This window comes from Lipophrys pholis, assembly GCF_963383615.2.
Source record: "Lipophrys pholis genome assembly, chromosome: 1".
NCBI lineage: Eukaryota > Metazoa > Chordata > Actinopteri > Blenniiformes > Blenniidae > Lipophrys > Lipophrys pholis.
This window is the reverse complement of record NC_137635.1, coordinates 30,610,199-30,620,475: the sequence shown is the minus strand read 5'-3', so window position 1 is coordinate 30,620,475 and position 10,277 is coordinate 30,610,199. Positions and strand designations below refer to the sequence as shown.

The following is a 10,277-nucleotide window of genomic DNA, read 5'->3' as shown; positions in this document are numbered from 1 at the left end:
GATCCCTTCAAGGTTTTATCAGCTGCAGGTCAGAATTTAAATGTTACATGTTGTTAAAATTGTTAAAATATTATCATGAATCCTATATAAAATATATATATATATATGTGTTATGCACTTTGTTACATCTGCTTAAGACACTCAGGTGTTGTATTCAGCACTTTAAAGATGCAGTCAAGGGTTACTCTGACGTTTTTTTGTTTCATTGTATTTTAAGTCAACTGTGAAGTTCCAAAAATGCTTAATAAAATACAAATGTTGGACACAAATGCCTCTTTCATAAATATAACATTTTATTAGGTATTTCTTACTAATTTTATCAAGTAATTTAGACTTTCAAAACAAGCAAAATAATTTTTAAAAAAATCAATAAGATTGAGTGCATAAATTCATCCAAATCAATTTCTAAATATATACATGTACATTTAACTTTATTTAATTAAGTATGATGTACTTGACAAATGACTGTTTTTTAAGTTCGTGAAACGCATTTTTTTTGCTTTTTCTTGAAGGCTATCCGAATAAAAATTAATACAGAAAAATTAAAAAAATTAAGTTTTCTGGAATCAAAAAAACAAGAAGTTCACTAAACTACTAAAAATTGCTTGGAAAATGTTACCTTATTTTTTTTATGTTGGATCTAAGCAACAGTTTTTACAGTGTACATTTATTAGAAACATGTGATCGCAGGTTAAAACATTCTGTAAAATACAATAATTAAATGTGTATTTGTTGACAAAGAAGAAGTTCTGTAAACCACGCATGCACACTTGTTCATATCCAGATTTGCTGTGGCGGTCTTGAAAGACGGTGTTGAGAATAGAATGACAGCGAGAAAGTCCCAGCATGCATCCAACAGTCGTTAATGACCGACCAGACCCTCTCCACCGACCTGCCTTAAACACAACGGAGGTCACCGCCCGGTGGATCATCTGGTTTTGGGATTTGTTGCTGAGGGAGTCTAAATCCAGGAGCACAGTGAGCTGCCTAACCAAAGATTGCTCAACTTTATAACCAGTTTGTGAGGGAGAACTGTATTGACTGTAAAGCTGAAACCCACAAACAGCATCCTCACATGGGTGTTGCTTCCTTCCAGGTGTGTGAGGGCTGTGTGGAGAGATGTGATGAAGGCTTCTTCCGATGACCTGCTTCCCATGTTTACACACTGGTGAGGATCGAGGTCAGAAGCGACAGCAGCCTTAATATGAGATGATATGAGTCTTTCCAATCACTTGGTGATGATGGGAGTTAGAGCAACAGGGCAGATCACTGTGTTCTTGGCACAGGGACGATGGTGACTGTCTTAAGGCAGATGGAGACTGCAGATTGTAGAAGCCAGAGGTGAAAGATGGTGGTTAAAAACCTCTGCTAGCTTTTTTACACCATGTGGACCAGATACTTTCCTCATGTTGACTCAGCACAGGGTGGCTGACCTGCTGCAGCTGGATGTAGTGTTCTCCCTCTCTGTAACAGCAGTGAAGGTGTAGGCCTGTCCGTTGCATTGGTCAAAACCAGTGGAGAACTGGTTCAGATTGTCCCATAAAGTGCTTCCTGTGGAGTCTGCTGTCGTCTGGCCGTCCCAGCAGCCGGTGAGTCTGTTGACCTCCTGCCACATGTTCTGTTTGTATTTACACTTGTTCACATTGATTCCTTCCTGCAGACCGCCGTGCCTCTTTGTAAACCTGCTGATCTCCTGACTTGAATCCAGCCTCCTGCGCTCTCAGCAGGTTACGCACCTCGCTGTTAAACCACTGCTTCTGGTTTAGGAACGCTTTAACAGTCTTTATTGAGGCGACATTGTCAGAGCAGAAGTTGATGTAGGAGAACACAGCAGATATGTGACTCTCTGGAATCTGGAATCTTGATGTAGACCTGATCCAGGTTGTTCCTTTCCCTCATAGCAAACCTCACATTTCTGAAGTAGGCTTCTGTATCTTCTGATTTTCTCCTCAAATCTTTGGATTCCAATCAGTAAATCCATCTGAGCTCCCCTCCTCTGAATGAGTGAAAAAGCTGCTAAAGTCTGTTAGTGACTCTGACAAGCTGCTGGAAGACTTTTTTCACAGTGTTCAAGTCAACTTTGGAGCTCCACTAGAGGGCCACATTATCAAGTAGGTGCTGCACTACTTCTGCACTGTGTTCAACCATTGTGTCAATAAGAAGTGCTGCTGTGAAGACAACTATTGTCACACTGAGTGTTGAACATCAGCTACTTTCTCCTGCTGATTGAAACCTTGTTGGACACATGGAACTTTGGCTGTGGATTCTTCTTGCTGCTCTTTTCTTTGGTAAGATACAAAACTCAACATGTTTCCTCTTCAAACACTTGAACACATTACTGAGCTCTACATGAAGAACTTTGAATGTTCAGGATCCAGAAACTCACAGTCCATCATTTCTGCTGCTGCTTGTTACCTTGTAGAAACACCTTTGATTCCTCTGTGACATTGAGGAGTGAGAAAAACATATAAACTCTGTGTAATAGAAACGTTTGAAACTGCAGATTGTTCAATCTTCTTCATCTTGATTCATCTCTTCCTCTTTATGTTCTCTTCTTCTCCAGAGTGTAAAGGAGAAGACAAAGTGATGCAGCCACCAGGAGATGTTATTGCTACTGAAGGAAACAAAGTTACTCTGAATTGTACTTTTGAGACATTTATCTCAAATCCATATTTGTTCTGGTACAAACAAGAAGGAAGCGGCTCTCCTGAATATATTTTACAACAAAACACGATAACTGAGCAAAACTCACCAAAGTTCCCTAAAGAAAGATTTGATGCCGAGCTCAAAGAGAAATCCGTTTCACTGAGGATCCAGAATCTTAAACTGACTGACTCTGCTGTGTACTACTGTGCTCTGAGGCCCACAGTGACAGGAAACAACACAACTGTGTACTAAAAACTTTGGAGCAAAAACAAGACAACTCTCCACTAGAGGGACCCCCACTCCATCACACTGCTGGGCTTTGTTTTCATACAAGCTACATTTGATTCACTAATGACACACAGCGACTATAAGAATTACAATTTACAGGTTTTCTATATTAATTATAAAATGTGATCCGAGCTTCATATGTGTCATAAGTTTGGATGAATACAAAGTGCTTAACTTATTACCATACAAATAATTTCAGTATTTCATGTTTCATGCAATTAATGTTTGTAATTCTGTTAGAAAAAGTAAGAAAACTACTGAAAAAAATACTCATAAATCTACAGAACGGAAATAGAAACTCTTTAAAACAAGATTTGACTGAGGAGTAGAGCCACTGTGACCAATGAAAATATTCAAACTTAACAAAGCCTCTGCTGATGGGTCCCATTCTGTACAAGTGATAGAGAGGTAGAGACGTTCCCCAAAAGACTTGCTGCTAAAGGTGGCTCTCCAAGGTATTGACTTTTTGTTTTTTTGAGGGGGTGAGGTGAAAAACTTCCCTCCAATTCACACATTTCTAGCATATTGTGTTTTTCTATCACATGGACTCCCAATAACTAGATTTACATTTGTGGTTGTAATGTGAAAAAGTTCCGTTGGTATCAATACTCTAGAAACGGATTTTACTCAATAAGTAATTGTGACTCACTGACTGAATTACTGAACTGAACTTTGCTCCACAAAGGATCTTTAAAAAGGCTTTTCTATGGCTCCACCCTCCATCGTTCAGCTCCTCCAATGAGATGCTTTGTGTTCTCAGAGCTACAAACAGAACCAGGTTGATTTTGAGGAGAAACTGGGTGCAGCAGAGAACCTGCTCACTGTTTTCCTGCCACTGCAGAGTCATGCAGCTCCACCTGCTTCTTGGTGTTTGTCTTCATTTTATAGGTGAGTGTCCTTCACTTCCTGGACCGAGCAGATATGTTGTCATCTGATAGCTGCAGCTTGGTCAGATCAAGTGAAGAATTCTCTTGTTTTAATATACATTTGTCGACTCTCTTCCTGTTTTAATCTATCAGATTAACTGACAAGAATGAATAATTTTACAGACATGGGCTCCATGAACATCATACAGCTGAAAAATGAAGAAGTTGTTGCAGAAGGAAGAAACATCAAGCTGAGCTGTAAATATGAAGGAGACATCTACAATATCCAGTGGTACCGACAATACCAGAGATCCAGACCAGAGTTCCTGCTCTACATCACAGAGGGAGGATTAATTCATCCAACTCTGTCTGATTTCTCAGCTCACATCAACAAAGAACAGAGACGTGTAGATCTGGAGATCTCCTCTGCTGCAGTGTCTGACTCTGCTGTGTACTACTGTGCTCTGCAGCCCACAGTGACAGGAAACAGTACAACTGTGTACTAAAACCTCTGGAGCAAAGACAAGACAACTCTCCACTAGAGGGACCCCCACTCCATCACACTGCTGGGCTTTGTTTTCATACAAGCTTAATTTGATTCACTAATGAGCTTTACTGAAATAAAAAGTACACAACGTTCTCTGTCATAATCGGTCATTGACTGTGATTCAATCCACCTTTAGGTCAGAAGAAAATACAAACAGAAGGGTTGAAACTAAAACCACACACACACAAAATAAATTACATTTCATATCTTTTAAGGACAAATTGATTAAATAATCAAAATGCGTTTGAAAAAACTAAAAAAGCACAAAATAGAACATGAGACAACGTTTAGCTTTCAGGCTCCTCTCATGTGGAACCAGATCCCAGATTCAGTCACAGAGGCTGACACAGTCTCTACTTGTAAGTCTTATAAGTCAGATTTATTTAGCAGGTAAATAAATATTACTGAATTGAATTTTCTACACTTGAGCCTTACGTACAGGTTATATCATAAATCATGGCCAATTATTCCAGAAAACATGGAAATTCAACAAGGTTTATTTAATTGTTTGTGTCCACTTACTTTTTCATCATTTCAAAGAGCAGTGAGCTGTCTGAGAGCATCAAAACTACTGACCAATCAGAGACTGAGGGAGAAGCTGAGCTGCTACTGAAGTGTAGAAGAGAGAAACTTACACATTCACATGTCAAAGAAAAAATCAATCAGTGATTCTGAGACCAGACACTAACTTCCCTCTGTGAATAGAGAAATCATGTCTGCATGACTTTGTCAGGAGTTTCTGCTGTTATTACTCATCATGTCTGTCAGATCAAATCTACTCAGATAAAAAACCTTGGCGGGGTCTGAATGCTATAAGAAATGAGTGGAGTGAGATGAAGATCCAACCTGCTGGCTTGTTAAACCTTTTCAGTTTGTCTGACTTTATCATTTCAATGGCTGTTCTGTATGAAGAGGATTGTCCACTGAACTGTCCAAGGTGCTGAACTTGTGTCAGGAGCAGAGCGGCTCTCTGTCTTTTGTGTTGTTTTGTTTTTTAGCAAACGGAGAAAAAAATGTCACTCGTTGAATCTTATCAAAACAATAAAGCTTCATCAAGTAGGCGACATAAACACAACCTCTCCTGTTCTCTCCCTTTATTCACCTTCAGGTCTGAACATTAAAATCTAACAGAGGTCCAACTGTGGACTATAGGTCTTTACTCATAGGTATAGATATTCTCTGTATCATCGGCTAATTTACAGTGACCTGACATATTTTATTATTTCATAAAACCTTTACTCACACATCTCATATCAGCTTCAAAACAATCAGACCCATCCTGATTGTTCCAGGTCTGTTAGCCATGATCTGGCTCCACCACTGATCTGCAGTGAGTGGATGAGCTGTCATATGAAAATGTGTTGCTCTCTCTCTGTTCATCCCTCTCTCTCTATCCCCGAACCCCAACAGGAAATATCCGTCAGCTCTGAGCCTGGTTCTGTAAGTTACTTCCTGTTAAAAAGGAGTTTTCAAAGGCCTCGTCATCTTAAGTGACTTGGTGCTTTGTTGTTGTTCCAGTGTATGCAACAATATGTTTTAGTTTATTTAATACCAACAAGTGAAGCAGGATGTGAAGCAGGAAAGGAAAACGAAACACACAGAAGAACAAAAACACAATCACATCCAAGGGACAACAGAACCCAAACAACAAATAGTGAAAAACACATCAACACAGCAGTAAAACCACACACAAAACTCAGAATGCTAAAATAGATCCAGACAACAAATTCAATGTGATAAATAAAATCCCATGTAAATCATGTAACAAAACATACATTGTGGAAATGAGCTGATTCTTGAATACAAGAAAAAAGGAACATCAAACAATGTGAAAAATAAACAGCAGGACGACTCACAAGATTAAAAAACTACACAGCATAAATAAGAAAATGTAAAATCAGCCATCACTGATCACTGTAAGAGAAACCATCATATCATGGACTGGGACAAGGGAAGGGTCAGAACTTCTGAGGGCCACAAACACAAACGGTGGATCAAGGAATCCATCAAAATCAGGAACGACCACGAACCAGGACGAGGGGGTCTGCATCCTCCCACACACCTGAGAGTCCATCCTCCAGAGACCATCAGACGGCCACCTGATAAAGACCGAGACGTCATCACACGCCAGATGAAGCTCTGAGGAAGACTGCAGACGCAGCTGAAACATGTCAGCAAGGTAAACACATCCTGCTTCACTGTCGGTCAAAAAGAAACTATAACAAACGTTTAAGAACAACTAAATGAAGATAATTCAGCCACAAAGAATCCAATGATGAAGTAATAAGGTTGAACATTTTGACTTCAAACAAGATTTTACAGCTTTTGGGTCCTCTGTCCCCCGGAACACTGAGAACATCAAAACTACTGACCAATCAGAGACTGAGGGAGAAGCTGAGCTGCTACTGAAGTGTAGAAGAGAGAAACTTACACATTCATATGTTAAAGAGAAAAGTGATTCTGAAACCAGACACTAACTTCCCTCTGTGAATATAGAAATTATATTGTCATTGTCAGGAGATTCTGAACTTATTACTCAGATCAAATCTACTCAGAATATTTGGAATCCAAATGCTGGAGGAAAGGAGTGGAGTGAGATGACATACAATATCCTTGTTGTGCTACATATATTATTTGCAGTTATCACACTGATCCAAATATTTTCCAACTGTTTTTGGATTAAACCAGCCTGAGCAGCTCTATCTAGACCGCAACGTGAAGCAGGAACATGAATTAACAAAGAGGCGACAACAAAAGAGGAACATGACCTCCAAAGTTTGAGCAAATGTTGATAGAGAACAAGCAACTTCAGAAGCACCTTTCGTGAGGAGTGGAAGTGTGTGTGTGTGTGTGTGTGTGTGTGTGTGTGTGTGTGTGTGTGTGTGTGTGTGTGTGTGTGTGTGTGTGTGTTTGTGTGTGTGTGTGCGTGTGCGTGTGTGTGTGTGTGCGTGTGGTTTGTCCACTGGGTGGGACCGGAACTGCTGTGGGGGGACCCGTGGCAAGACCCCAGGGTCCGAGGCCATCGGGCCCGGACACCGCCACTCCGGCAGACGGAAGCCCCCCAGGCCCGGGGGGACCCCAGCGAACCACCCCAGAGAGCCACGTCCCCGCCCAAAAAGCACCCGACGGAGAATGCAGAGAGGAATCCCCCCCAGGCAAGAGGGGCCCACAAGAGAAGGATAAAGGGCACAGGGCCCCAGGCCCCGACCCAAGCCGCCAAGCCGAGAAAAGGCCGGAGCAGGGCCCCCGGGCCGAGCGGGTCGAGAGCCCCCCCAACCCCGGCGGCGAGTCCCGCCGCACCCCCGGGAACAGGCCCACCCACCGCCCCCCCCCAACCCGGCAAGGCAGAGACGGCCCCAGCCGCCGCGCCCCGGACCAGCCCCGCCCCCAGACCCAGGAAAGCGAAGGCCAGCGCAGGCCCCGGTCGGAGGATAGTCAACTCTACACCCCCAGGAGCCTCATATCCCACCCGCCCCATGACCCTCCCCCCCGGTTTTAATTGAAATACCCGACCCCTGACCCACCCCCCACAGACACCCACCCCTGACGCAGATGCAGACGCACACACACACTGTGGACACCCCTGTCGGGTGCCTCTCTCAAGATTGAACCTTGAGGATATTTGGTCATTGGTTTTAACACAGGCACTGGGTGAGGTATACAGTATTTTTATCCAGGAGAGGTAATTTTCTCTAAATCCAAATTTCCGTAGTGTAGCAAGTAGAAATTTCCAATTTACCCTATCAAAGGCTTTTTCTGCATCTAAGGAGGTGATAATGGCTTTTTGTTTATTGTGGTGGCAGTGGTCTATAAGATTAATTAATCTACGTGTATTGTTAGTGGAGTGTCGTCCTTTAATAAACCCAGTTTGATCTGGGTGTATGATGTGGGGTGTGATTTTTTCCAGTCTGCTTGCTAATGTTTTACTAATTATTTTAAGATCTACATTGATTAGTGATATCGGCCGATAGCTAGATGGTAGTGTGGGATCTTTATCCGGTTTTAGAAGAAGACTGATATTTGCACAGTTCATATGTTGGGGGAGAGTTGAAGATTCTTTAATTTCCTCAATTATTCTGAAAAAAATAGGTGAGAGTAAAGACCATAATTCTTTGTAAAATTCAGTGGGGTATCCATCAGGTCCTGGAGCTTTACCATCAGGCATGTGCTGGAGAGCTTCCTGCAGTTCTTCAATTGAGATGGAAGCTTCTAGACCTTGGATCTGTTCTTCTTTTAATTTTGGCAGGTCAACTGTGCTCAGAAAGCTCTCTATTTCAGATTGTGAAGGGTCAATTTGTGAAGAGTAAAGTTTTTTGTAGAATTCTCTGAAGGTATTGTTTATTTCTTGTGGGTTAAAGGTGATTTTACCATTTTGAGTTTGGACTGAGGGGATTGTACATTTTTCTTTATTTCGTTTTAACTGATTGGCTAAAGGTTTGCTGGATTTATTACCATGTTCAAAGTTCTCCCAGCGTAGTCTCTGCAGTTGAAATTGTGTTTTATGTTCGATTATTTTGTTTAACTCTATTTTCAATTTTCTTAGTTCCATTAATAGGCTGTCGTCTTTGCAGGCAGCATGAGCTGTCTCCATTGTTTTGATTTTATCTTCCAGTTCTTTCTCCTTTATTTTTTCCCTTTTGGTCTTGTATGAGGAGTAAGAAATGATTTTACCTCTCATGACAACTTTAGCCGTCTCCCAGAGGACGCAGGGAGAGACACCAGGCAGGTCATTTGTTTCTAAAAAATTTGACCATTGTTTTTTAAAGAATGTGCGGAAGTCTGGATCCTTAAGCAGTGACGTGTTAAATCTCCACTGTCTAATAGGAGGGGTGATTGTTCTATTAGTAACTGTCATAGTGACAGGTGCATGGTCACTGATAGTAATGGGGTGAATCTGTGTGTCCAGGATGTCTTTAATCACTGATTTACTCACCAGAAAGTAATCTAAGCGCGAATATGATTGGTGCACTGCTGAGTAGAAGGTGTACTCTTTAAGCGTGGGATGAGAGGTGCGCCAGGCGTCGCAAAGACCATAGTCACTCATGTACTGCTGGACTATGTCTGTAGATTCCCAGTGTCGGGTGTTTGCTGCTTTACTAACTCTGTCTACTTGTTGATTGAAGGCGATGTTGAGGTCTCCTCCCACTATCAGTGTTTTATCAGAGTGTGTTGAGAGGGTGGTGAAGAAATTATGATAGAAGGAGGGGTCATCAACATTTGGGCCATAGATGTTTGCGATACACATCTCTATGTTCTGCAGAGAGATGTGAATAATTATAAATCTTCCCTCTGGATCTGTGATTGTGTCTTTACAAGAGAATTGTATTTTATTGTTGATTAATATAGCTACACCTCTCTGCTTGGAGTTAAAACAAGCTGAGTATGTGTGAGGGAATTGTGGTGATATCAATTTGTGATGTCCTGTTGTAGGTGTGTGTGTCTCTTGTAACAAGACAATGTCTGCCTGTAGTTTGTTTAAGTATTCAAAAACTTTTTGTCTTTTTATTTGCGTGCCCATTCCTCGTACATTCCAGGTGACAAACTTGAGCGTGTTTCTAGCTACACTCATCTTCTAGGTGGGTTCTCTAATGCTGTATGTGTGGGTGTGTGTGTGTATGTGTCCGCGTGCGTGCGTGCGTGTACGGGTGTGTTTGTATGTGTGTGTCCGCATGTGTGTGTGTGTGTGTGTGTGTGTGTGTGTGTGTGTGTGTGTGTGTGTGTGTGTGTGTGTGTGTGTGTGTGTGTGTGTGTGCATGCGTGAGTGTGTGCGTGTATATGTGTCCGCATGTGTGCGCGACTATGTGCATGCGTTTGTGGGCATGCGTGCATCTTTGAATGTGTCTGTCCGCATGTGTGTGTGTGTGTGTGTGTGAGTGTGTGTGGATGCATATATCTGTGCGTGTGTACTTAGGATCCCTAAGTCTGACTGG

The 10,277-nt window shown here is 41.8% G+C and overlaps 1 long non-coding RNA gene across 1 annotated transcript; it reads left to right on the top strand.

Moving 5' to 3' along the window:
- The first annotated feature begins 1,230 nt into the window (after positions 1-1,230).
- Positions 1,231-5,414, top strand: LOC308119283. Its single transcript, XR_013935941.1, has 4 exons — positions 1,231-2,288; positions 2,564-3,389; positions 3,695-3,822; positions 3,984-5,414. It is a non-coding gene; the product is annotated as an uncharacterized lncRNA (long non-coding RNA).
- Positions 5,415-10,277: the final 4,863 nt, after the last annotated feature.